This window comes from Anolis carolinensis, chromosome 3 (assembly GCF_035594765.1).
Source record: "Anolis carolinensis isolate JA03-04 chromosome 3, rAnoCar3.1.pri, whole genome shotgun sequence".
Taxonomy (NCBI): domain Eukaryota; kingdom Metazoa; phylum Chordata; class Lepidosauria; order Squamata; family Dactyloidae; genus Anolis; species Anolis carolinensis.
In genome coordinates this window covers 152,286,129-152,313,472 of record NC_085843.1, presented here as the reverse complement: position 1 = coordinate 152,313,472, position 27,344 = coordinate 152,286,129, and positions in this window count along the sequence as shown.

Sequence of the window (27,344 nt, the reverse complement as noted above, 5' to 3'; positions counted from 1 at the left end):
TAACAATATGCTATGCTGCATAAAGCTGCTGCATTAAGAAATATTTTTAGTTTTCAAGTCAGAAAAAAGAAATTAATTTCTATGAAAATAGCTCATACTTTTTAGTAAACAATTTCTGATCAAGTTTTTTTTCCTCTATGAAATGTCTCGCAGGGAATATTTTCATTTTCCACTCTGCTGTGCATGAAAATGACAGCTAAATTTGAAATTAGTCTTGTTTGGGAGGGGGAAAATGGAACAGATGAAAAGATGAAAGGTTGGGCAACCAATTTACCTTTACAGAGCAATTCTAGATTCTTTCTTTAGTGCTGAAATACAGATCAGAGATATAGGCTAAAATGAAATTTCTGAGATTCCTGTTCTGGTATTTAATGTGCATCTATTAAGAATATATCCAAACAGCATTTGTTAAGGTCAGGAGGTCCTGGTGTGATTTCTTCTCTCTGTTATTGGTGTTACACTTCCTATAAATTGAGAATAAACAGAATATTAAATATCTCTGTAGCTGCAGTTTTCTCACTTCCCCAAGAGGTGAGAAATTGCAGGAGAGCTACATGGTTTAGTATTCTCTCTATAAGGGGGCATCAGAGACTCAAATTTCACTGTAATAACTATTTATTTAGAAATATGTGCACTGTATATTTTGAAAACAAATAGAATCATAAAACATGTAATACAAGCTAAACATTAATCCTCAATATATTATGCAACTAACATATCAACTCCAAAAACTGATAGTTGCTGTCCAATCGACATGGTAGTGTTCACCAGAGATATGTCAACAGTCTGAATTGGCGTGGGCTTATAGTAGGTCTTCCAATGTGTTTGATTTCAGCTTCTGCTAGCCATGATCAAAATGGCTAGTGGTTAGCAATCATGAGAGTTTGAGTCAAATTGGTTCTGTGCTGAAGAAAAGCATGTCTAGCCACCCTGAATCTCCAATATTGCATCCCCTTGACATCACACATTTCCAATGGTCTTAAAATAAGGTATTCTGAAGAAACAAAGTGACAAACACTTTGTGCTGGGAGACATTAAAACTCCTTAGAACAGGTTAAGAGTAAAGAAAAAAATCAAGCACAATACTTTTCATTATACTACAAGTGTCCTGTAGACTTATGCACAGATACGTTTTGCCATTTGCCTTCGGCTTCTTCAGCTTCTTCTAACACCCATAACAGCAAGGGCTCTGCTGTCAAGTTTTTTTCAACCGAGCTGGACCATGTGGCTGCTGGTCGCTGCTACCTTCTCTATTTGGGATTACACAGCTCATGGAGAGGCTGTCACATGCTCACACGGGGTTTCCCTGTGAGCTCTGCCATGATGTGAATTACACCAGCTATGTCTATTTAATGAAGTGGGGGCCTCCATGGTTCAGTTGTGTCCTGCCTCTAGAGAGAGGTGCTTCAGTCCGATTGCCTTGCCACTTGCTCTCAGCTTTAGCTTTTGGACTGGTTTGGCTTTTCTCTACCATTAAATCTTTTTGATTTTCCTTGATTTTCCTTTGTTTCCTTGAGTCTTTATTTAGTGGGACTAGGGGCTGGAAAGTGTGGGTGGGTGGATGGGTGGGCGGAGTTTAGGGACTTGTGGGTGGGTGTGCTTTCCTTTTAGGGTGACTCTGAGCTTTGAATCACCCTTTAGTCTTGACTAAGGCCTTTAGATTCTTCTCTTATCTCTCCTCCTTCCTCTCTTTCAGAAAGTACTTTTAAAATGTTATTTTATTAATAATTATAGGAATTCCAGCAACAGCAAAGCCTCATTCTGAGAAAAACTACCAACCTACTTACCCAAACTTACCACCAAATACCTAATAATTTATTTCCTTTCAACCTCATCACAAGTTCTCTCTGTTTATAGTTTCCTCTATGCTCTCTGATTTCATAATTTCATTTAATAATTAACATTTGGCTGCATCCAGCCAGAGCCAGCAGCTCCAGTCCTCATCATCTCCAGTTGGCAACCAACTGCCTGGCTGACCTGAAGTCATCCTTCTCCCCCTTGTCCCAGAGCTGCTCCATTGCCCTTTTTGGGGGCCACCTTGCCTTTCTGAATCAGTGAAGCTAATGACCTGCTCTGAACCACTAAGACTTAAAATAATATAATATGCTCCAAAAAACATTGGCTAGATTCCCACAATACATTTTTAAGATTCCTTTCTAGTGGATCATACAGGAGTATTTTTCTAATAAGGGGACATGCTACTTGCTTGCTTATGGATGGTGGACTTCTGGCCTTTTCCAGTATGTTGTGATAACAAGAAATGCAAAAACTTTGGAAGAAGTTGCTGTTGTTTTTTATTAATAAAGAAAGTGTAATAGTGAGCTGTGTGATGTGGAAGTGCATCTTTGACATTTGGCAGGAAGGAATTGTGCCCTGCTACTTCTCTTGGAGAAATACAAATATTTTATTTCTAGAAAGAAAAGAAATTCCTAAAAATCAGGAGATGACCCAAATGTTATAAGACTTGGTGAGCTAACCATGGTAGATGTTTCCTCCAAGTGTTGCCATTTTCACCCTAAGAGCCCTAAAAGTTAAAGGAAGGAAAGCCCAGGAAGCCCCTCCCCCATTGCCACCAATGGGCCAGATGCCGAATTTTTGGCTGCAGAACGAAAATTATAGTGATTAGCTTGAAAATAAGACCAGAAGTACACTTGGTTCCAAAATGAGCCAGGAAAGTAGAAAATAATTGGTTCTGGGAAATTTTTCACTCCATGTACATTTTGGCCATTCCAATAAGGCATGAGGGAATAGGGATCTTACTGTATATGAGAAATGAAAGCGCATCCATTTCCAGTATAGTCAGAATGTTTTATACACTCTGATTTAAAACCAGAAACAGAATGAATTCAGCCTGTACATGGAAGAATACCAAAAAAGACAACAATGGTGAAGTCTTGTTCTCTTTAAAAAAGTAATTATATATTTTATCTGACTGCTTCTTGCTTGTTATTTGTTTGTGAATGAGAGACTGGAGTATCTCCTGTCCTCAGTACTCACATATGTGCAATGCTCAAATCCTATGGATGGTCCTTGTTTAGCTTTTTCTAGTTAAATACACCAAACACTTTCAGAATACCATTTCTCTCAATCCAAGTCTGATAGACATTTCCAACATAAAAACTCAACATGAGGATATACAGCTAGGAACAGATTTTCAGATAATTGTTATATTAGCCTTCATCTAATAGTACCACTGTATGTACTGCTTTACCTTTTCCTAAATTAATTCTTAGATGGGATTTAAACTTCGCACCAGTGAATAATGTGATGATGGCATGTGGTCTATTTGCCTTTTCCTTCACATGTCAATTTCTTCCATGGTGGCCAAGAAATGGAGATGGGTCTGATTTGGACCACTCAACCTTGAATTCTTAATTTCATTCATCACAGAGTAAGAAACACCTGAGGTAAGGCCAACTTCTTCAACTAGGTGTAGTGATTGGCCACCCACATCCAAAATACACAGCCTGCCAAACACCTTTCCCCTCTTCCCCCCCAAAAAACCCCATATAATTGTCTTCAAAATCAAATCCTAGGATAATTTCTGACATGTTGGAAGCTTCATCCTGCTGGTGCAATCAGAACAAAAGCTGCATTAAATACAGAGGGAGGCTTCAAGCAATCAGACCAATTGACAATAAGACTGAAAAGAAATGACTTTTCGGCTGAGTTTCAGAGATTTCTTTATTGGTCTATTCATTTTGCACTTAAATTAACATTAGAAAAACACTCTGAAGTTAAGAGAAAGGGCAGTGGTTATAAATGTGCTACTCTGTTTTTAAAATATCTATTTCCATCTTTTAAGTTCATACTGTTTTAATTGAAGAAGAATTGAATTAGGCTACTGTAATATACAGTATAAGCTCAGTACTCTCCTTTATCTTGGATGAGATGCTAAATTTATCTTCCAGAAGATATGATTCCTATGGCCTAAAGACATTGTACCTTGTAGACTAATTATCATATAAATACACTAAAAGTTATCTTCTTTTATCAATATATTTTTGACTTTAGTTACAAAGCTGAAAGAGCTGGAGTTTATTAACTAAACACATATCCATTCTTTAAGGAAAATTTCAATTATTCTTTCTGTAAATGTTAGACTGTGTGTGTGTGTATCTTCATTGTCTGAGCCTGATGTTTACATATTTTTTAATAAAATCACATATGGAAACATGATATACTTCTAGAAAAAATGGCGAATGGGGTAAACATATTCTGTCTCATTCTCTCTGTCTTGTTCATACACCCACATGTACACAGGTACCATGTGTCATTTAAAACTCTTGAAGGGTAAATCTGATAACATATCTTACACAAGACAATTAGATTTCCATTAATTTAAATTATATTGTTATTATTCCACTTTTTTTTCTTAGGATTAAAATCCTAAGTAGTACACAACATAAAAAGCTATATAATTAAAAACACACAGAAGTTAAATACTATAATACAGTAGAGTCTCTCTTATCCAACATAAATGGGCCGGCAGAACATTGGATAAGCAAATATGTTGGATAATAAGGAGGGATTAAGGAAAAACCTATTAAACATCAAATTAGGTTATGGTTTTTACAAATTAAGCACCAAAACATCATGTTTTATAACAAATTTGACAGAAAAAGCAGTTCAATGCGCAGTAATACTACAAAGTAATTACTGCATTTAAGAATTTAGTACCAAAAGAGCACAATGTATTGAAAACATTGACTACAAAAATATTGACTACTAATAGGCAGACTGTGTTGGATAATCCAGAACATTGGATAAGCGAATATTGGATAAGTGAGACTCTACTGTACTATCAAACTTGCTACAATTTATTTTTGTTTTATTTTTTTTAATGTCAGGAGCAATTTGAGAAACTGCAAGTCACTTCTGGTGTGAGAGAATTGGCCATTTGCAAGACCATTGCCTAGGGGATACCCAGGTGTTTTGATATTTTACCATACTTGTGGGAGGCTTCTCTCATGTCCCCACATGTGGAGCTGGAGCTGACAGAGGGAGCTCACTTGCTCTCCTCAGATTTGAACTACTGACCTATTAGTCAGCAGTCCTGCCAGCAGAAAGGTTTAACCCATTGTGCCACTGGTAAAGCAATTAGTAAAGCAATACAATTAAATACATAAAGAAAAACCTGTTAAAACAATTTATGTTTCTGGTAAAAAGCAATAGAAAAATCATTAAGGCTATAGGTGACAGCCCTATAGTAATTCATATTACAAAATTCATTTCAACTAGTGCCGGAGAATAGTTCTCGATATATGTTACTCTATTTAACTTTAAAGACCTAACCAGATATCTCTCATTTGGGGGTTTTGATGTGCCATTTAGGGATGGGCACATGGTTTATTTTTCACAGAGCTTTTTGGTGAATTTATAGCCTGGCTTTCAGGAGAACAAGGACAGATCGGACTGTGGCTGAGATCATATATCACTTTAGCAAAGCTGAAAAATCCACTGTTGGATTTACATGAAGAAGCCCCTATGCTGCATAAGAATGTAGTTCAAGTTATGTGAATCAATGGTCAATATGCAAAAATGAGAAACCTTTCTGCAATTCCATTTCATAGTATTCAAGGGCGGTGCATAGAAGCAATGCACATGCACTTTGATGTAATTTAATATACTACCTCAGACACAAATTATTCACATAAGCAATTCCATTTATATGACCATCAGAGGGAAATGTCCCGCTTATTGTAAAAAAAGAAAATCATTATGTGCAGAATGGCCATGCCATGACGGCTGAATGGGTGGGGCATATTTGTTTATCTCCATAGAAGAGGCAGATTGAGCCTGAAGCATCAGTATTGCCAGCCCTGCTAATACAGGTGGCAGAGACAAGTGACTATATTAGACTCATCCAACCAGTTTTGACCTCTTTCCGCCTTTGTGTTCCTCTAAGGATATAATCTTTGCTTTGGAGACTGGAATTTTTGACATATGCTTACTGACTTGGTAATTTCAAACAAAGTGGCAAGGGACTTTTGGTCTATCCAGTATTGCATGCCTATGGATATTAGAAAATTGTCCTGAGTGATTTCTAAAATGTGATTCTATCATATTGAGAGGATATTATTGGAAATTGTGATTTACCTGGAACCCTAGGAACATCTTTTTGGTGAAAGGGATTTCCTTGATTTGCACTCCAGAATGTGTAAAGAAAAATAAATATTGAAGTCATTAGAGTTCCTCCCCTCCAAATTCGGGTTAGCATAAAATTTTGGCCTGGGAAACCCGAACTTGTTAAGATGACCTGTTGACTGTTTGCTTTGTGTAGAAATGTAACTGGAACTGGAATTCTAGTTTGTGCCTCATTGACACGTAACAGAGACAGAAGTAGAGTTATAGTGTGCTCCTTTGAATGGATGGAAAATGTAGTCACGCTATCTAATAAAATGATTAAATATACCAAATAGATTTTGGAGAAAATCTTTGATTGGACTATGGCTCTCAAGTGTTAAAATAAAATGACAACATAAAATAAGTAGCAGCTAGGTGCAACAGATTCAGACATCTGTTACATTCCAAATGAAATCAGCATATTTGAACAAGTTCAGAATTCACCAGAAGCAAAGCGTCATAAATTACCCAGAAGCAAATTTACATCCTTCCAAGGCTTTAGGAGTTAAAGAGTCAGAAGCAGAAGGTAAGTCAGTCAGTCTGTGCAAATAGATTGCAAAAATTGCAAGAACTGAAACATTTTACTTTAGGTTTTCCATGTAAGAAAAATGTCAGGGAAAAAAGCACAGAGATTTGCAGTTCTAATTAAGTATTGGACCAGTGTAGGTTCCAATCACAATTTTTGTGTGTGTGCCTAGAACTCATCCCAGTGATTTTCAAGTGACAATCAATAGAGAGGCTGAAAGCTTCTGGCTTCCTGAAGAGAGTTTCTTCTGCTGAAAATTGGTTAGCCTCAGAAGCAGAGCTCAATTGGGTTTCCTAAATTGTCAAGGCAGGATCTGAATCAAATCTTGTAGTCAGGCCATGCACTTAGTAAGTAACTTCCAACATCAAATGCTACCTTCAGAGAGCATTTCTCAGACTTTTCACATGCCACTTCATGAATTCATGAATGACCAGCCCATGCTCAGTATAAAATAAATAAAAATAAACAAAAATATGTACAATATTGATCCGATTGATGTGATACATCCATCTAAATGTGATTGTTTCATCTTTATTATTACAGATAATCCATGCATATACAAAGAGTGAGGCCAGTGTATGTGACATGCTTCAACTCCCTGAATACCATGTAGAACATTTTCACCTGGATAACATGGAAAGAGAAATTATATTAAGGCTGAAGCCATAACAGAATGAATTTATTCCAGTTGCAATTTACTTTTAAAATATGAATTCCATGCCCACAGTTTTGCAGGAACATATATAATCCATCTCAAATGTAAGGAGAACAATTTAAAAGTTTTTTGTTGAACATACATGCAATTATATTTAATCCCCTTGAAAATAGGCTCCTTGTGATCAAGTACAGTGATTCCAGTGTTGCTTTCACCCTTTATAGTAGTTCAGGGAGTCTTCAGCTGAGATTTCATTCAAAGTTCTAATCAGAACTTCCTGAGCATTTTCAATTGTCCCAGATGGTTTTCTTTGAGATGGGGTTTGAGCTTGAAAAAAGAAATGGAATGGAGCCAAGACATGTTGTGCCTGGGTTTCTGCTCTATCTGTCTCAACTATCACTTCCTTATCACTTCTGCACTGTGCAAAAAAAAAAGTCATTCTCGTTATGTTTGGGACAGACCACACAAACAGTGGAGGCATGTGGCTTCCATTAAGTAGTTTGGTGAATCCATTCACTCTGTGTTTCAATTTGAACTTCCAAGGAACTAGCCAAGGCCCCATTTACACTGTCGTATAATGCAGCTTGAAACCGCGTATATGGCAGTGTAGATGTAGTCCAAGATGTCCAACTCTATTCTTTAAGTAGTTTCAGCACCTTGGACAGCTCAGACAAAAACACAGACTGAATGTATACCTGACTGCCTTGGAAGTCACTAGTCGCCATTGTAGGTAGAGTGGTGGATAGGTTATAAATCCCATAGCTCTTTGCCTGGGACTATATTCTACCCACAGCCAGAGCCCTCTCACTGTATATTATATGCCTTCAACTCTACCACTTCCAAGTTCTTATCTCTTTAATAGGCTTTTGGAGATAGCATACACACACACACACACACAACTTTAACTTCTTCTCACTTCGTTTCTTTTCTATCCCCTCTCCTATCCAAGTTGAAGCAACTTAACAAATCCTACTCAGACAAGAAAACTAAACATAATGGGCTTTTGGTGTGCAATGCATTATTCAAACTTGCTTGCAACTTTGTAATTGTCTGAGCACATAAATGAGGATTTATCCAGAGTTTATGTTTAATCTAAAATAATAAAAAAAATTCCCCTTTACTTCTAGATTCAGCAGTGCAGTAGATTACACCATGATCAGAACTCTGACATTGGAGTGGCATCTGTATAAGGGCTACCAATCAATTACAATTGTTTCTTGAGGAAATGTGCCTTCCTGATGACATTTTGCCAATGCTTTGTCAATTATATTGTCTCACAGACCATTTCCAAACCCAAATGAAAATAGTCTGTGAAAGGCTTTCAAGTCCACCTTTGGACTTGAAAGCCCTTCATAATTTGCTAAAAAAATATTAAACAAATGCCAATTTCCATATATTTTGTCCCCACAAATAACTTATACAGAGAACCAAAGTGTAGTTAATAACTATTGTGGGAATGGTTTTCTCCATTGTGCTACCTCAATTATGAAATGTTTCCTATTAGAAGGGATGGGAACTTTCTTCCATTTCTTTTATTGAATTTGTCAACAAAGGAAGTCAGAATATAAACAAGATAATAAGATAACAATAATAAATAATCACAAGAATTGGATATGAATTAAAAAGTGTTGTGGCTCAAAGTTTTGCATGGCACTTTTTTCTGGGTGCAGTGGAATGGCATTTTTCTTATGCTCAGGGACACTCCCTTGAGGCAGAATCTGCAACTGCATATGTGGGTTGGGGGTATGGGGAGATACTGCAATTTGCCACAGCAAAAAGGAAGAAAAAATTAATACAAAGGTGAATTTTTGTGCTTGCTTGAGATCAAACCCATGACCTTGTGTGGTTAATTATCCCAAAGCAAAGCTTCTCACTGGTTCAGCCTTCAAGGTTCCCTTTAGCGAACCAGAGATGCCTGAGCCCCACTAATCATAAAAAGAGATTTTTCCAGTCACAATGTGATGGTAGAGACTGGTAGAATTGGGCATAACTTGGAAATTTCTGAACTACAATTTCAGGTTGATATCTAACAGCTTTACCATTATGCTTTGTTCGCAGCACTGAATTCTATAACTCAGTTTGTCTCATGAAAATGACATATTGATATCCCTGCTTTTTAAAAGAAACGCTTTCTTCTTTTCCCTAGAGCAGTTTTCTAGTAGCTGAAAGTCCCTTAATTTAGCTTTTAAAAAAGTTAAGTATGTGCATAAACTCTGGAAATATCATGTCACTATTTCTGGCATGTATGTACTGTGAGTGGGAAGTTACTAAAATCCTAGTAAAGTGGATTCTGCCTGAAAAACAATACATTGTTGATCTTTTCCCAAGAAATAAATTAAGACAGATTTTACAAATAACTGGATCAAAATATTGAGGGCAAATAGGAAGTCAACAATACAGTGCTCTACAACAATACCAACAGCATAAATGAGTTCAAATGCAATATGTGTCTTTTAATTTCAAGACATCTCTCTTTTTCTAAGGGTCAGAAACAATATCAGAATTCTTCTGTAATGTTTTGCTTTTGAAATACAGTTGGACCCTTCCAGTGTATGCCTCCTATTTCCCTGGTAACTATATACTTACTTCGTCATCCCTTGTCTTCTTCCCCATTAAATTCATGACACAAGCATAGCAAGTTGTGCATATGTGAAACAGAGTATATGGAGTACATAAGGACAAAAAAGACTTTAAAAATGGTCACATTTTAAATAAAACACACCTTATGCTTAATGCTAGACCACACATGTGAAATAGAGCAATTTAGAATGGTCCTGGATAGTGAGATCCAGACTGTTAGGCTGTTGTTGGTCATGCCTGGAGAGACTAAGAAGCCAATATCCCAGAATAAATCTCACCAGTTGAAGAAAAAGCTACCAAGGTATTTTTATTCAATCAGCTGATTGCAATGCCAGCCCGTGATAATTCACCAAAGGAAGCTGAGATACAGTACAGTGCAAAACAGACATTTTTATAGACATGAAGTCATTTGAATTCTCTGCCCCCACCCCCAACCTCACCTGTGGTGGAGCTGGCTTCGCTGTGATTGACTGGGCTCCACTGATGTCATGGGCAGGGAGGGATTTCCTGCAGTGGTAGGACTGCAATGTTCACCAGCAAATCAGAGAGTGTTTCCTTCCTCCACTGCAGATGTCATCTCTCCAGTGCCCAGCAAGGAGGCCGGATGATCATTCAGACAAAGGAAGACATAGTTCTGTGAATGGATTATGTGGTCCCAGCATGGGACAAGCAATGGAACCTACATGGTCCCAAGGAACTTTTATTGTGACAGAGATGAATATCTGTATGTCCGGTGCCTCTGGCACTGTTGTCCATTGAGTTCATAGCAAAGAGATATTGTCCATCCTGAAAGGATTAAATGGTCAATGACTGGGGAAATGGAAAAAGGGGAATGTCATTGTCTTGGAGAGCGGGACATGGGTTATCCTTATTGGAACTGCCATTGCAGGAGGAAGATAACTTTGTATGTCCAAATGGCTACTCAAAGAACCGAAGGCACTTTCCTAGGACCCTGTTGTTCTCTATGCAGTCAGGATTATGACTCATAATTACTGGATGAGTGGATCCTGTTTGATGCAAAATGAGGCCCAGAAAGACAGTTGACTTGTTTCTCCAGGTCAGGAAAATGGAGGCAAAAGGTCATCACAGGGTTGAGTCAGTGGCTTAGCTTCTCCAATATTTTATATACAGATGTAAAGCATAAAAAGCTTAAACACATACACACAAAAGGGGCTTGTGGTTACAGGAGATTTGGTACACCTGCAGACCCGACCCTGCAGGATAATGGGATACATACAGGAAAGGCACATGGGAACTAAGGGGATTCGATCCCAATCTGGGCACCCCATGGAAAGGTGGAGAAAATGCAAAAATAGGATATATATACACACAAATGAGGGTCAGTAGACACCATTGTTATATATCTATGCGGGTGAAATATGGCTCAGGGTTTGTTGGTGAGAAAGGAGAGCACATTTGGGGGTGAAGAAAGGGAGAGAAACAAGGAGGAAAAACAGCTTGCTTAGGGAATGCAGGGTCAGGAATAAGCTAGATATGGTTTTTGTAGAACCCAGCAGTGGCAGTAGGAAACATCGAAGGCAAGTCAAAGATGAAATAGAGAAGCAAGTATAGGCTGAAAGGATATATTTTAGATTTGCGAAATATTTTTTTTTCCTCGTGTCAGGAGCGACTTGAGAAACTGCAAGTCGCTTCTGGTGTGAGAGAATTGACCGTGTGCGAGGACGTTGCCCAGGGGATGCCCAAATGTTTTGATGTTTTTACCATCCTTGTGGGAGGCTTCTTTCATGTCCCCACATGGAGCTGGAGCTGATAGAGGGAGCTCATCCGCTCTCTCCCCGGTGGGATTCGAACCTGGCAGCCTTCAGGTCAGCAACCCAACCTTCAAGTTACAAGGCTTTAATTCACTACGCCACTGGGGGCTCCTGAGAAATAAATGCAATGTTATAAAATATATTGTTTACTTGGCTTTTCCGTTTTCTAATCTGTTAGCCTTCCCAGGCCAAAGCATAGATATGTAATTTTCCCTCATCACAGCTTTAGACAAAGGTATTGGAATACTTTTGTTTTTGAGTCATTACCCCAGAGCAGAGTTGTTAAGCTGTTGGTTTGACTGAGCAAAGGTCAAATGCTTTTTTGTAACCTGGTTTCCGGTATATTAGTAATCTATCAATTCCTGCTATAAATATATAAAATATAAAACCTTGATTAAATGTACACATGGGAGGAGGCTTGTTGTGGTTGTTAGTCCCTTTGCAAATTGGCCAAGATTTAACCCTTATTATATCATTCCAGACTGGTGTCCTTGGCAAAACTAAGTTCCCTAATTATAACCTATCTTTTAACAGGGGGGTCACACTAGATAACACATGCTACATCTTTTCTATTATTAAAACTACAAATGTTTTCTGAAAAATGTCACATAACTAAGAAATCAGGAAAATCTTGCCACAGTAAAATTTATGGGAAATAAACAGACAAACATCTGTGATGCTGCCAGAAGTCAAAAGCAGTGAAATTAAAACTTTTTTTTTAAAGTAAAATTTTGGCCTGTGTACTTTGAAATGTCAACAGACCCTTGGGAGATATCTCCTCCAAGCCTTATTTCAGCCTTGTGTGCCATTTTCTAAGGTCTAAAATTTACTTACCTTTTCACCTTAGTTCTGGTTATAATGGTGGAATATCATATATCTGATGCATTCTTGACAAAGGCTTGCAACTGGGAATGTGTGGCACCAATGCAAAATTAATGAAGCCAATAATACAATAATACAATGATCTGCTACAAAGCTCCTTTTACACACAGACACAACTATGTTGTTTAAAAGATACTTATTTGTTTTAACATAAAATAACTGATCTGTATTGCTCTTGATAGACGAACACAGAGGTTAATAGTGAGAACCGCCTGTATGTATGGCCTTCATTAACACTATATAATTACACTACGATTCCTTCAGCTTCACTTGTCAGACAAGATTTTATCTAGATGAATGGTTTTTCCTTGCTTTGAATGCCTGGACGAGTCTCAGAGTCATTTGGCACTTGGCAACTTGCATTATGACATGTTATCAGTCAAGTGATGCGAAGAAAAATTAATTATTTCCAAAAAAAAAGTGCATGATATAAATATTTAAGAATGCTACAGCAACTTTGTTGGCTCTTAGGAAGAAAAAAAAGGTGGGGGTACAAAGCAGAAGCAGGTCCAGTGAAGAAGAACATCTTTCTTCCGAAAAACTGCAACAAGGTTACCAATCAGTGAACACAGCCGTCAACTATCAGTCCCCTGCTGCCATGTTATTTTGAGAAAGTTTAAAGTGGTTCAGGAAACATTCTCATTGTCCTCTTCTCCATAAATTAACTTAAACATTTTTTGCTGTTATCACTATTGTCCTGAGGCATTTTCTTGACACAGTTTCTATCAAGGGCAGGCAGGTGACAAATTGCATATTGAGATGAAAAAACTTTCATGGTACAATCTGTGACATGTAGAGAACTTTCATCACACATTTCAGATTCAACTTACACATAGTCTTTCACATGTTCTACCACGGATCCATAGGGCCCACTTTTAAGACATGTACCTTTAGATGTAGATGAGTGTCCATATTCAGCACTGGCTTCTGGACTAACTGTGGGATGGGTGCTGTTATCATTTTCACTGAACTGGCCACTGCTATGCTTATTTTTCCATTTTAAAGCACATACAGAAGAGGAAAATTCATATACAGGCAGTCCCGAGTTACAAACTTCCAACTTACAAATGACTCATAGTTAAGAATTGGGGTGAGAGAATAGGAAATGAAAGAAATCTGGAAGGGAAATTTGATCCTGAAAGAGTTTTGGGGAAAAGTTGTCTCCACTGAAGCTTTATCACAATCCTTTTTTCCACAGGACACATTTTTCACAATTTCAATTATCACACAAACAGAAAGTGAAGTGAAATCTTCCGAACAGGGGCATAGACAGCAAAATCAACACCACAGGGATGTTAACGCTTTCCGACACTATCTAAAGCTCTGTCTCTCTCTCTGGCTGGAGTTACACTTAAAAATGTACCCATTTTGACTTACATACAAATTCAGCTTAAGAACGAGCCTATAGAACCTATAACTTGGGGACTGCCTGTATTGAAACAATATTGAAAATGATCTTGCCAACATTTTTATTCAAAGGCAAAGTGATTTGACTGTGAAAATGCTCAGCCATTAAATGTAACTGGGTGACCTTGGGTTTGGGCAAGTCACTTTCTCTCAGCCTCAGAAGAAGGCAAAGCCAAGCCCCAATGAAGATTTATCCCCCAAGAAAATCCAATGATAGGATTATCTTTGAGTTGCCCTAAGTCAGAAGTGGCATGAAGGAATGCAATAACAAAATATCAGAAATGCATAAAAATGGGCTTAGGGGGTTTAGTTTTTAATGATCCCTCACATTTGCACTCTACAACGAGAAATGCAGTGGCACTATAGATTTTTCATTCAGAAGCAATGCATTTTTAAATGATTTTTATAATTTTTTTCCACATTAGTGATCAACAGCCTCAGCTCACTTGGGATTATAAACGTTTCATAAAAACAGGAGGTTTAGAGAGAACACAGAACTATCCCCATAAAGAACTGATCATCACAGTACAGTACATTCACTATCAGTTGTTTATCTTTGCTTATCTGGTCTCTCCATTTGTGTTTAATTGTTCTGCTGGGAATTTCTGGAATGTCTTCTAGATCCACCTGGCCATATTGACTTACAGTCTTGAATGATTGTGGGCTGAGATCCTGCCCACCTTCATGGGTGGTGATGGTAAGGTGTGCTTTGAAGAAATCTAAAGATCATGCCATATACAGTAGTGTGCAGAACGCAAGGAATCACTTTGAGAAAGTATTGCAGAAGAATTCAAATGAACCACTCTCTATTAGGAATGTCTAGGGTCAGTCTTTGCTTTCTTTTTATTCTCCTTTCCCCTTCTGTCTTTTAGAAGGCAACTTCCTTAGGATAGGGTAACTTAGCTTACTACTGTTCTCAAAAGTAAAGGAGTTCTGATACTTTGTTCTTCAGGCCATTTTCTTTTTGATGACATACATTTCAGGAACTCTTAATTTTGGAGCATAGCACTTCTCTTTTAACACTTCCTCATTATAATGTCTTCCTTTATCTATTACTTATTTCCCCTTATCCAATATCTCATAGAGCAACTAATTGTCTTGGCTCTTCTATTTGTCAGCCCCTAGGAACAATTACACAAAAAGGAAACACCAGATAAATAAAGATAAATAACTGATAGAGAAAGGCACTATCAGTTATGCCTTTCTTTGTATATTTTCTACAACCTTCTGGGATTTGCTTTCACCTCTGGGAGACTTCTGACTTCTCAACAGATGGAGATTGGGTTAGAAGGAGAAGGATGCAGGGTGGGAAGAAAACCACAAGGAATAGAAAAGACTACTTTGACAGTTCATCACAAAATTAAGGGAATAACTATACCCTCTGCCCCCCTGCACCTCAATGCTGCTGTAGTGATGGATTAAAGAGGAGCCAGAAAGCAAATCCACAAACTTAGTCACAAAGATTGCAATATCTCACTTAAACTAAAGCATAGTACGCTCTTTATCTGTGCCTAATTAAGACTATTGTGTGGCATCAAATCTAAAGAGCATTGTTTTGGAGAATGTGGGGTTTATCATAATTGATAAAGGCATGGCACAAATCTGAAATATTAGTGTGTCCCTCCTCCCCGCCCCACCTGCCCATTGATTAGTGTTAGGCAGATCTGATGGTGACTTCTAATGATATTCATTTGTAAAACTTGCTGAGTTGTATTATTGTATTTGACTCCAGGTCAGCAACAATCTCTTTAGAATTATGTCTTGTCAAAAGAATCTGAAGTTTCTCATATTCAGCAGAGGTGCCCATACGACTAAGATGTTGTGGGACAATTTCTTTTCCTGGTCATTTGGGCACCTTTTTGGTGCTAGAGCAATGTGCTCATGATGTTAGAAGCTCGGAGAGAGCTGTGAGGCTTTCTGGAAGTGCCAATGGCAGTGGCATAGGCATGATCCGTCCCCTTTTCCCTGAGCTCAGGATTGCAGGGAAAGGGAGATAATAGCAGTGTTCCATGTGGAGAATGAACCAGTCCATGTCAGACCCAGCTATCAATTCTGCCCCAAGTCACGGAATATGCAGTAGTTTCAAGCAAACTGGAGCTTCCCCCAGACTTTGCCTCAAGTGAGATAAAAACATATGAATAACTCTAATCACTGGAAGTACAGGAATGTTGAAGGAATCTGAATTTTCATGCCCATGTAGACTTCTCTGAAGAATGCTAAAGTCCATTTCTTTCTCTGCTAAGATAGTGTGGTGAGGGATGGAGTAGGCTGGTTATCTATTCAAATTCTACCAAGGGCATCAAATGCTTTGCTTAACAGATCTACTGCGATCACTCATATTTTCAAGGAGATTTTTTTTTTATGATTATCGTGTCAGAAGCGAACATACTACAAGTCGCTTCTGGTGTGAGATAATTGGCCATCTACAAAGACGTTACCCAGGGGACCACATATTCATCTAATGAGGTCAGATCACAGTTATTGGAAGAATTCTGACTACACAGTGTCCTTCTCCCAGGCACATTTGCAGCATGAATTAGCCACATCTATCTACTACGCATGTCCGATCAATGAAGAAAATGTTTCAATTCTCGTTTCTAAAGTAGGGGGCGCTGGCGCTTCAATATAGAAAGTATTTCCGATTTTTTCACCCAGAAATTTCAGATATTTCCAAAAATTCGTAATGATTCTAAATGTTTCTAAAATAACGGACACGCATGCGCAATCACAAAAAAATAAAGGAACCGGGGGGACTTTTACAGGGCTCTCCCGCCCACATTTCTTGAGCTATCCTCATCAAATTTGCAATGCCCTTGCAAGTTGTGCAAAGATACTTTGAAAACTAGAAATTCCCTTGCTATATTTGTAAGCAAGAAGGATACTGGAAATCAATGGTGTCTCTGGCTATGTAATCCCACAAGCCTCAACCCAATGCCTTCAATTAGAAATGGACCAGTGACCACCATGCCAAGCAATGCCCTGGCAAGGAGTGCAAAGATACTTTGAAAACTAGAAATTCCCTTGCTAAGAGAAAGAACCAGCAACAAAACCCTAAACCTTTCTCCAAACCCCTCTGTGGGAACAGCCAGACTGGGCCCCTTCACCCTCTTTCTCCCTCAAGAGGCTTGCTTGCTCTCCGTTTGCAGACCACCACCCTCTCCATGCAAAGCCCAGCCCAGAATGGCTTGCCCAGGCTACACAACGGGCTTTTATGGCAATCTTCCACGTGGATGCAGAGGACCCTAGCCCCCACCTTTGCATCCATCGTGGAAGCTTCTGATTGGCCGGGGAGCGGCAGCCATGTTAGGCTGTGCTAAGCTCTCATTCAAGGTAGGTTGCAGAAACAAAAAAAATTAAAAATATTTTTTTAAAAATATTTTTTTTAAAATTTTGTGGAAAAAAATTAACGAAATATTAAGAGGCAATTAGAGAATGGGCCAACAATGGTTTGAATTACATTGCTGGTTGCGCTGTGAGATAATGTCTCAGAATGTGTATCAAAAAGCGAGAACAATCCGAAATAATTCCGATATATGATTCAAAACGATTTTTGGACATGTCTACTATCTACACACTTTCCCTTATTTCAGTGCGGGACTAGCTACTAGTTAGTCATAGAAAGGGCTTAAGTAGAGACCCATTTAATCTAATTCTGTTAGGCATGATATCAGTATGCCTATATTACACTATGTGTGAAATTTATCTGTTATTGCAGGACAGGCTCATTTAAATTCAGTGCTTCTAACAGCTCACCATGAATTGGGATAGTATCAGTGTAAGATCATAAAAGAATGAGAGACCTTGGTGTACCCCTTGAGAGCAACATTAACTTAATTAGAAAAGGGGCTCCCCAGAATTACAATTGAATTACAACTCTATACTTTTATATAATGTTTATGCTGGTTGATGCTGATGGGAACTGTAATTCAGCACCATCCACATCCTGATAATGAAATAGGTTATCCTCAACCAGCTCTTAAAACTGCAAGACTGGGAGAACAATGAATGGAATTTGAAGATTATTTACTAATGTATTCAGTGTCAATGGCCAGGAAACTGATGAGGCCAGAATCCTAGCTAGGGAGAGACATTAGGATTTGGACTAAATGTTGACTTTGAACTATGATGGAACTGGTGACTATATGATAGGGTATAAAGATGGTAAATTGTAACATGTTTGAGCAGTCTGCCTGAAGAGTTCAGAGTTTAAATTATTTAGTTGATTTTTTTTTTGCAAATTTGTTGTTGAATTAAAATTTTCCCCTCCTTTTCTATGTTTCAGATTGTATGAACCACATGTATAGGTAAAGGTAAAGATTTTTCCCCTGATGTTAAGTCCAGTCATGTCTGACTCTGGGGCTTGGTGCTCATCTCCATTTCTAAGCCGAAGAGCCAGCGTTGTCTGTAGACACCTCCAAGGTCATGTGGCCGGCATGACTGCATGGAGCACCGTTACCTTCCCGCTGGAGCGGTACCTATTGATCTACTCACATTTGCTAGTTTGGCAGGAGCTGGGGCTAACAGCGGGCACTCATTCCACTCCCGTGATTTGAACCTGGGACCTTTCGGTCTGTAAGTTCAGCAGCTCAGCACTTTAACACACTGCGCCACCACCAGGGGCGATATAGGCAATCATAATTCAAGGAGAAAAAAATATGATTCAGATGAACATCTTTCACCTTTCTTTTCTCCTCCTGTCCCGACATCAGTGCCCTAACTAAAAACATGACCAGAACTATGGCATGGAAGATTAGAATCAGGAGCTGTGTGTTTAGCACATACTGAATTGGGACACAGATCTTCACAAACATTTGTGAATGTCAACCTCAGTATATAACAGCCTTGTGGATCATTATCTTGATTAAACTCTTCACTTCCCTAATGTTATTTGACTGCTGGCATAACCCGCGTGTATCATGAATGTCCCTCTTGTTTTCTCCCACAAAAAGGAAAAAAAAGCTAAAACAAAAAAACCTGTCTAACTGCTATAGGGGAAACAGAGGTGCCTTTTCACATCAGGAGATGAAATGTTTCAAAGCAGAACTATTGCCATGGCTACGAGTTCAATTATTAACATCCAGATTGAAGGTTCACACTAAAATCCAATTATCAATGATTTAGCAGTGAACATTTAAAAACAGCTCTCTATAAATAGCTTCCCAGCTAACATTGATTTCAAAATAACATTAAATAGTAGGAGGCTTTTTAAAAAAGCAGCAGCAACACTAGCTACCTAGTAGGATGTTCTATGTACATTAAAACTTGAGCATACTTTGAACATAAAATTGACAACAGGTTTTAAAAGTCTGTATATATATATATATATATATATACACATACACACACACACACACACACACACACACAAGGAATATCATTTTTAATATGTGTTCTGTACACACATGCTACAATTACATGTTGGGATGAATGTCAAGTTCCTTCACAGTCTATAGAATGAAACAGGCAATATAATTTGAGAGTTCACCCCGCACATATAAAAGAAAATGGAACTTATTTTCCCCCAATATTTTTATCTTTATTTATCACTTCATCCTTAACTGAGTTTGCAAGATGCCACCACACGGCATAAGGCTACTCTCGGTGGGGCTTTGAAGAGGAAATGTCCTGGCAGCATCCTAGGATGTTTCCTGGAGAACACAGGAGGCTTCCTGTGTTCTTGTTGGGAAGAATGGGGGGGAAGCTGGGTGGTGATGAGGGGAGCAGGGCAATAGTTTTCCCCCACTGCCTATCGAATCTCCCTGCTGTTGCCCATCTTGTGGACCTCTGTCTGGTGAAGTCCTTAGTTATTACATGGACATGAATAATTCTGGAGAATGCAGTCACAGTCATTATATAATTTAGAAATGGATGCAGAGTCTGTGTGACTGGACATTTAATAAGGGGAATGTTCACAAACATGAAAACTCTCATTCTCAATGTTGCTGTAATTCACGACATTCCACCTGCTTTCTTGATCCGTTATTAAATCATAATGCAAAACATAGCCTTTTGTTTCAGCATGGAATTCTGTATGCAGTTTTCTACATATTTCCTCCCTAGTCTTATATATTGTGTTTGCATTTTTTTCTTAATGTATGCATTTTGTACCCATTTTCCCAATGAAACAATGTTTTCAATGTTTTTTTAAATTGTGTGTATTTCTAACTGAGAGAAAGGAAGGGCAAAAACAATATTTTAAAGGAAACAACATTTGTGCATCTTTACTCTTGCCTGGAGCAAGTGTTAGTGTGGTTTCCACTCGTTTTTTTTTTTGTTTGCTGCAGGGCTCTTCTTCCATTTAGATAGGATTTGTTACATGCTTTGTAGGGGAAAGAGAGTTGGTTTTATTTTCTGATAATGCAAATTTAACCACACCAAATGATCAAATTGTTTTACTTTCCCAACTTTCCTCATCTCTGAATCTGCTCAAAGAGACAATTCCAGTTTAATTTTGAAACTTCAAAACTGTGGCAACTTCAGCTTTTAAAAAGTTGAATTTAATCGGGTATATCTTGCTTATTCTTGTTTTTATCTGCTTCAGAAAGCTCTTTGCTCTTTCTTCTAAAAGATGTCACAACCAATTTATCTTATAATTTTGATTATAAGTTTTAGCTTGTTTGTTTAACACCATTTGTGATGCCAAGGGGATGGTTGATTAACATGATGAGGTTATTTTCTAATACAGTGTTGATCTAATAATTCATTAAGTCTGTTATGTCAGGTCTTGAACTGCAGCATTATTCAATGTCCTCCAAATGTTTCATCCACAGAGAAGCTATTCCTGATAAAACTATTTAAAATATATATCATAGAGATACAGGTGATGTACTGTGAGGTTGAAACTAAGGCATAACAGAAACAGGAAGCAGTGAGCGTTGTGCCACTGAGAGGTACAGGGGTGGTAAACCTCAATTTCTCCATGTCCCAACATATATTGAGAACAATGAAGTAGTATTTCATCATGTAGCTTTGAGAAACTCAGGAGCCCTCACTTGTCTCCACACTGAAGGAAAACCATGCAGCTTTTTACGAAAGCAGTGAAACTCCCACAACTAGTTTTCCTGAGGCTACATAGCTCCTCCTGAGAACTGCATAGTTTGTCATGAAAACTGTGCAGCTTTCAATAAAGAAAGGGCTATTTTCAAACAGTACAAGATTCTGTTATAAATGTATTTAAAAAACAATGCTGTACTGTAAAACTTTTGCATAGCAAGAATGCTGTGCAAAATCAATAAAGTGGCTGGTTGTTATGTAACAACAACTGTGTGATTGTTTGTTATGTAACATTGTTAATATTGCCCAATATTTTATGCAATATTGCTGCATTCTACATGCGAATCAGAAATGTTAATCAACAAAAATGTTCCACAAATTCAACAGTGTTTCATGATAAAGCCATGTGGCCGTTAGTAGTGCAATGTTGCTGATTTTTTTGCAACATTTATGTGGTGCAACAATTTTCCTATGCATTAGTTGTTGTTTTTCACATAGAAAATAATATTTTGCACAAAAGGTCTGAAAAACCAAAATAGCTACATCAAAATTGTGCAAAATTGTTTGTTGTTCAACATTGTTGTTTTTTACATAGAAAATAGCAATGATTCACAACAAAAATATTCCACAAATTTTGCCCTTGGATTTGGGGCAACCCATGTCTTTGAGACAGAACTGACCACAACTGTTTCCACGTCCATCCCATGTTTCCTAGGCCTTGGCAGCCCGGCAACATGGGATGGCAATTACTGTCCCTTCACATTCACCTTGTCACAAATATCTCTGGGGCAATGGGACAATTGGGAAAGAGAGAGAGGATGGGTGCACCTTCCTCTGTCCCCTACCTTCTTACTTTGGCAAACTGGCCAACATCACCACAGGAGATAACCTACTGGAATGACCCATGTCATATCCAGAGATTGTTGTGACAAGGAAAATAAGAGGAGTTGATAGGGGTTTGTGAGGGAATATGAAATAAAGACTGCATATTGCGATGAGTTCATTGGAAAAGGTTGCTATGGCGACAGCTGCTGAGCCAGCCAGCATTCTGATTGGTTGCTGCCTCTGGCTTGGCAGAGGCAGACCAACGGTTTTTCTAACTGACATTATAATTCAAATTTTCTCTTCTGGAGAGTGGCGGAAAGAAGCTGACAGGAATTTTTGGTCAGAAATGTAGTGGCTGTTGTGCTCTCCAAAGTTTGACTATTTAAAGAAGAGATGAGGCATATTTAAAAGGAGTTGAACTCTTGAACCTGAATAAAGATACTGTTATTGTTTTATTCAAGCCTACGTGACAGCCGTATTACACAGCAGAGTTTACTTTGATTTAAAGACTGTGATAAAGCTTTCATTTACATATTTATTTTTATTTTACATAACCACGCAACAGGGCTGCTGTCTGATGGCATCATTGAATGATAAGAACTTCTTCCTGAAATCTGGGTTGGATGGCTGTGTAAGCCATCTTGGGGCTGATCCAATGTACACCACACTGGATTATCCTGGGATAATGAGTCAGTGTAGATCTCCTCAAGAACCTTGTTTGTCCCTTCTAGACAGCACCAATTGAATCCATCTGAATCTCTTTGAACTAGATGAAATTTCAGAAAACTTCAAAGGAAACCCACTTTTTGAGCACTTTAGAGTACTCCATATGGGAGGTAACAAAGGTATGTGATACCGTGCCAATATCAGATGTCTCAATGAATAGATGCAGCTGGCACACAAGCCTTAAGTGTGCAAACAAACTCTGGCAACTGGCAAGCTTCCAGAGTCAGGACTGAATTCAAGAGCAAACAAAAATAGTAGAGAGAGTATAATCCTACCCAGCACAGGCTGGGCCCCTATTCCTATTTTGTTTTGAATGTAATCACATTGTTTCAAAATTTTTGTTTGAAAATTCAAATGACTGCTTTGATTATTCTAAAATCTACCATTAAAATTGAATGTGGTTTCAAATATGAATTTTTAGATGTCATTATTCTAAAAATAATTTCCCATTATAAATTATCTGAATACTTTCTTTCTAGAAAGAAACACAGCAAATAAATAAATTCAAGTAAGTCTTTCACCTTAAGCCGCACTGCATATCAAAAGCAAACAAACACTATCATGAATATTTTTCCAGTATTAAAGCATTACACACTTCATAAACCTTTGTTCCTGGAAGTAAAGTTATAATATATACTCATAACCACAAAGACCCCATGTCTCCAAAAATATTAAAGCCTTTTAAATTATGTAAACCTATTGGTAATTGACAATACTAAAGAACTACTAACACAACTTAATAATCCAAAATATTATTAAAAATTCAAAAGTTAGCTTTTAAATGGAGACTCATTGCATGGATGTGGCAAACTGTAAATAAGCTTTTGCTTTCTGATTTTGTTCAGGTTTAATATGAACCATAAAATATAATTTCATGCAATGCTTTTTTGGTGGGGAGGGTTGTCTATTTCCATATTTTGTTCACTCAAGTCCAAGCACTTACATGGGCTCAAACAGCATGCACTGAATTTCTCTAAGATAAAGCTATTTAAGACTGTTTGCTATGGAAAAAAGGAAGAAAATCTATGAAAGCCAAAAGTAGCCCGAAACTGATTAATTAGCTTCCGGCATGGTGTGCATTTTGCAATGTGCAATTAGGAGAGACATATATTGTATGGTGTCATATTATGCTAGAAATGATCATCGGGAGTGGGAACATATGCATTCATTACAAATGGGTGTGCATATAAAGTATCCTATGTGATTTCTTAATGGGCAATTTAGATTCTGAGTGGAGTATCTGTTTTCATGGACCCTTTTTGCAGTCAAATGTTAAGGAGCTGCTGTTCCTTTGCAAATGGCTTACTAAGTCCTTAGGTCACCGTTCTAATTACTTTGAGAGATTTATATAGTTGTAACCAAATTCACAGGAACATTAATAGCCGTACAATTCATATCAAAGCACAGTGCGCTTTTCTGGATGTCTTTTAATGCCCGAAGGATAATGACCAGTCTTCAGATAGAGAAGTACACTCTGTTAAACAATGTAAGTGATTGAAGGGATACAAGAATTTCTCAATTAGCCTCTACACTGTGTCACCACACAACTTTCTGTGACTTTTTTTACCCAGCACTAAAGTTGAGAACAACTACCTGGATGAGACTATCTGTAAATAAGTGCAAATGTGCTCAATAATAAGACAGGATGCAAATGAGAAGGTCTCTGAACATTATATGGGTCTAAACATTTTCAGCTTTAACACCAAATGGAACTTTAGGAACTAAATTTACTACCCACATTTCCCTGAAAATAAAATTCAAGACAAATCTAGACATTTCATCTGAATTGAATCCTGAAGAACTTTGTAGGTAAAGTAATAACTCTCTCTCTCTCTCTCCCTCCCTCCCCCCCTTCTCGGGCACCAGAGACGGCCCTAGGTATTTTTCAAGTGTAGGCGAACAGAATTTTGGCGCCCCCCCCCCCAAAAAAAACCAATCACTGAAAAATAAAAGCGTTGGATAAGCGAAAATGTTGGATAATAAGGAGGGATTAAGGAAAAGCCTATTAAACATCAAATTACATTAAGATTTTACAAATTAAGCACCAAAACATCATGTTTTACAACAAATCAACAGAAAAAGCAGTCTCAACTGCGCCCCCGTATGTTTGGCACCTGAAGCGACCACTTAATTTGCCTCATTGTTGGACTGGCTCTGTCGGGCACTACCTAAACAATTCTTATATATGGTATGTATTGCATATCAGTAGATGGGAGTTTAAAGAGATCTTGGGAGTGTATTATACATACTTATATTGCTTATTTATTTGTCTCAAGTATTTATACACTGCCCTTTGACCACAAAGGCTCTCAAAACATCTTACAAATTGTGAATATGACAGTTCCCTGCTCTCAGGCTTACAACAGAAATAAAAAAGGACACATAAGAAAAAGGGAATGACATTGGGAAAGGAATTAAATCCAGCAGCTATTGTTGGAAAAGGCAGCGGCAGCTGGGATGGAGGACATGTATTTCATCTGTTTCTGGGCCTAGGTATGATATACATACCTTTACTCATCTATGCACCTTGGGGTTCAAACCAGAATTAAATATTCACTGACCACATATTTCTGCACAGCTGTTTGACAATTGTGATTGTGAAGATGGCTAACTGATAAAGGTACATAGCATCCCCTGAATTATTATTTCTAGAGACTCTATTGTGATCACAAAAAGGGTACATTTGCTCCCATAAACATTTTTAAAGACATTAATCTCAGAACAATCTTATCTGTTAAGGAAACATTGCTTTGAGTTTCTTTTATATATAATCGCTAAGGCTGAAAGAGGAATTTAGGGTTTGATTCTATTAGGCCTATTCTAAGGCCTCATCTACACTGTCATATAATACAGTTTGAAATTGCATTATATAGTCTGGGTATACTCATATAATGTAGTTTAACTGCACTGAAATGCATTATATGAATCTACACTGGCCATATAGTGCAGTTTCAAACTGGATTATATAGCAGTGTAGATAGGGCCTTCGTGACTATAGAGTTCAAATTCTTTGTTATTTTGTTGTTGTTTTAGTAACCCTTGGAGTGTTTGGGGAACATTGGTTTTTCCTGAAGAATTTGGAGAATGTTTTGCTGGAGTTGGCACATCTTGGAAATATAGTAACACTGGCATTTAGCTGTGATTTTTTCATGGAGTTTCACACATTTCTAAAAGTCATGCTCTTTGAAGGTAATTGTTTTAATAACAATGGTTTGTTTTATTGCAGTGTAAACATGAGCTACTGTTTTATTTGGGTATTGGGGAAAAATCTGTCAGCTGTGCCTCAAAGCTGTTAAACTCTTTCTATCTGCTACTACATTATGATGCCAGGAAAGATCTGACCTGTTCTGTGATGCATCACCCTATGGGGTTGGTACAGTTCTGTCATAGTTCAGTGAAAAGAGAGTTGAACAAATGATTGGTTTGTGTCATGAACGCCAATTCCAGCAGTGAAGGTGTGCACTCCAACTGCTAAAAGAGAAGAGTCAGTGTTGTGGAATGTGCCAATGTTCCAAGAAGCAACTGCCATTCCTGATTTTTCATTTTGTGGATGAAGATGACAGCTTACCACACATTCAAAAATGTACATTTTCTGAAAAGCATTCAAAATTTAAGCTAATATGTTGAGATTGTCAAATGTTTGCAAACTCTTATTACCGTGTGATAAATACAAGGCTGTATCCAATCTGCAGAACAACCATCTGTCTACAGTCACATTAACTAGACTTTGTCACATCATAGTCAAAATATGTCTTTGTGGACAAAAGTCTCAGAAGTACTTGGGGTGGCATTCCTCAATGTGCATGTTGAAGTATAAAGACTAGCAGTTGCCCCAAATGCAGCCAGCAGGCAAGGCCTAAGGCAAGGGGAGGTATTTGAATCACCCTGTGGAGGAGACCAGAGCTGGTTGGAGCCAACTGGCTTCACTGGCCCCAGTCACTTGGCAAAGGGCAGAGGAGAAACCTATTTAAGGCCAAGTCATCACTAATCTCCCTCTTCTGTTCCTAGCGTGACCCAGCCTCTCACCCTAAGGACAGTGTGAGTGTAAACTGGTCATGTAAGGACAGTTAGGAATTCCCCCCTCTCTCCAAGTGATCCTTAGGGTTTCTTTTCCATCTACCCTACACTGTTTCTGTTGAGTGTGGTAATTCACTTAGGGTAGAATTATTTAAATAGTTTGTCATGGTATGCTAAAGGTTAAATAATCCCAGTAGGCATCATGGCATGCCAATTCAAAGGGGTGAAGGGTGGACTTCCATAACAGTCTTTGGATCAGAATACTGAAAAAGGGGGCTCTCATTGGGGCTGGAATTAGGGTTCTCACTAGGCTTGTGTGTTGAATTTGTTTCTCCATTTCTCTATTTCCTTTGGTACCTTTGGTACTTCGGGAGCCTGTAATGGTAAGGGCTCTCCCAGTACGAAAACCTGCCTGAAACAAAAGTAAGCGGGAGCTGATCCTGGCTCCTCCTCCCCTATTGCTGATTTAACTTGGACTGGAATATGGTGGTTAAGTACAGAACTGCTTCCTGCCCTGGAATACCACAGATTATATGGTAATGGAGGAGCTCTCTGTTGTTCTGTTGTCATGGACAGGTGACTTAGACTGGCTGGGATTCAGAACCTTTGTAGGGGTGGGGGACCCATTAAAATGGTTCATCCCAGGAGGTCTATGGATCTGGATGGATTCCTGATGGCTTTTGGGGAATTTCAGTTGAAATTGACCCTGTTGAAATCCTGGTCGATCTCTGGAATGGGGAAATGACCAGGGCAGTAGACAGGTTTTCTCTGAAGTGTCCCTTCTCATGAAGTGGAGCTTAACCAGCCCCTTGGTTCACTAAGGAGCTGACAACAA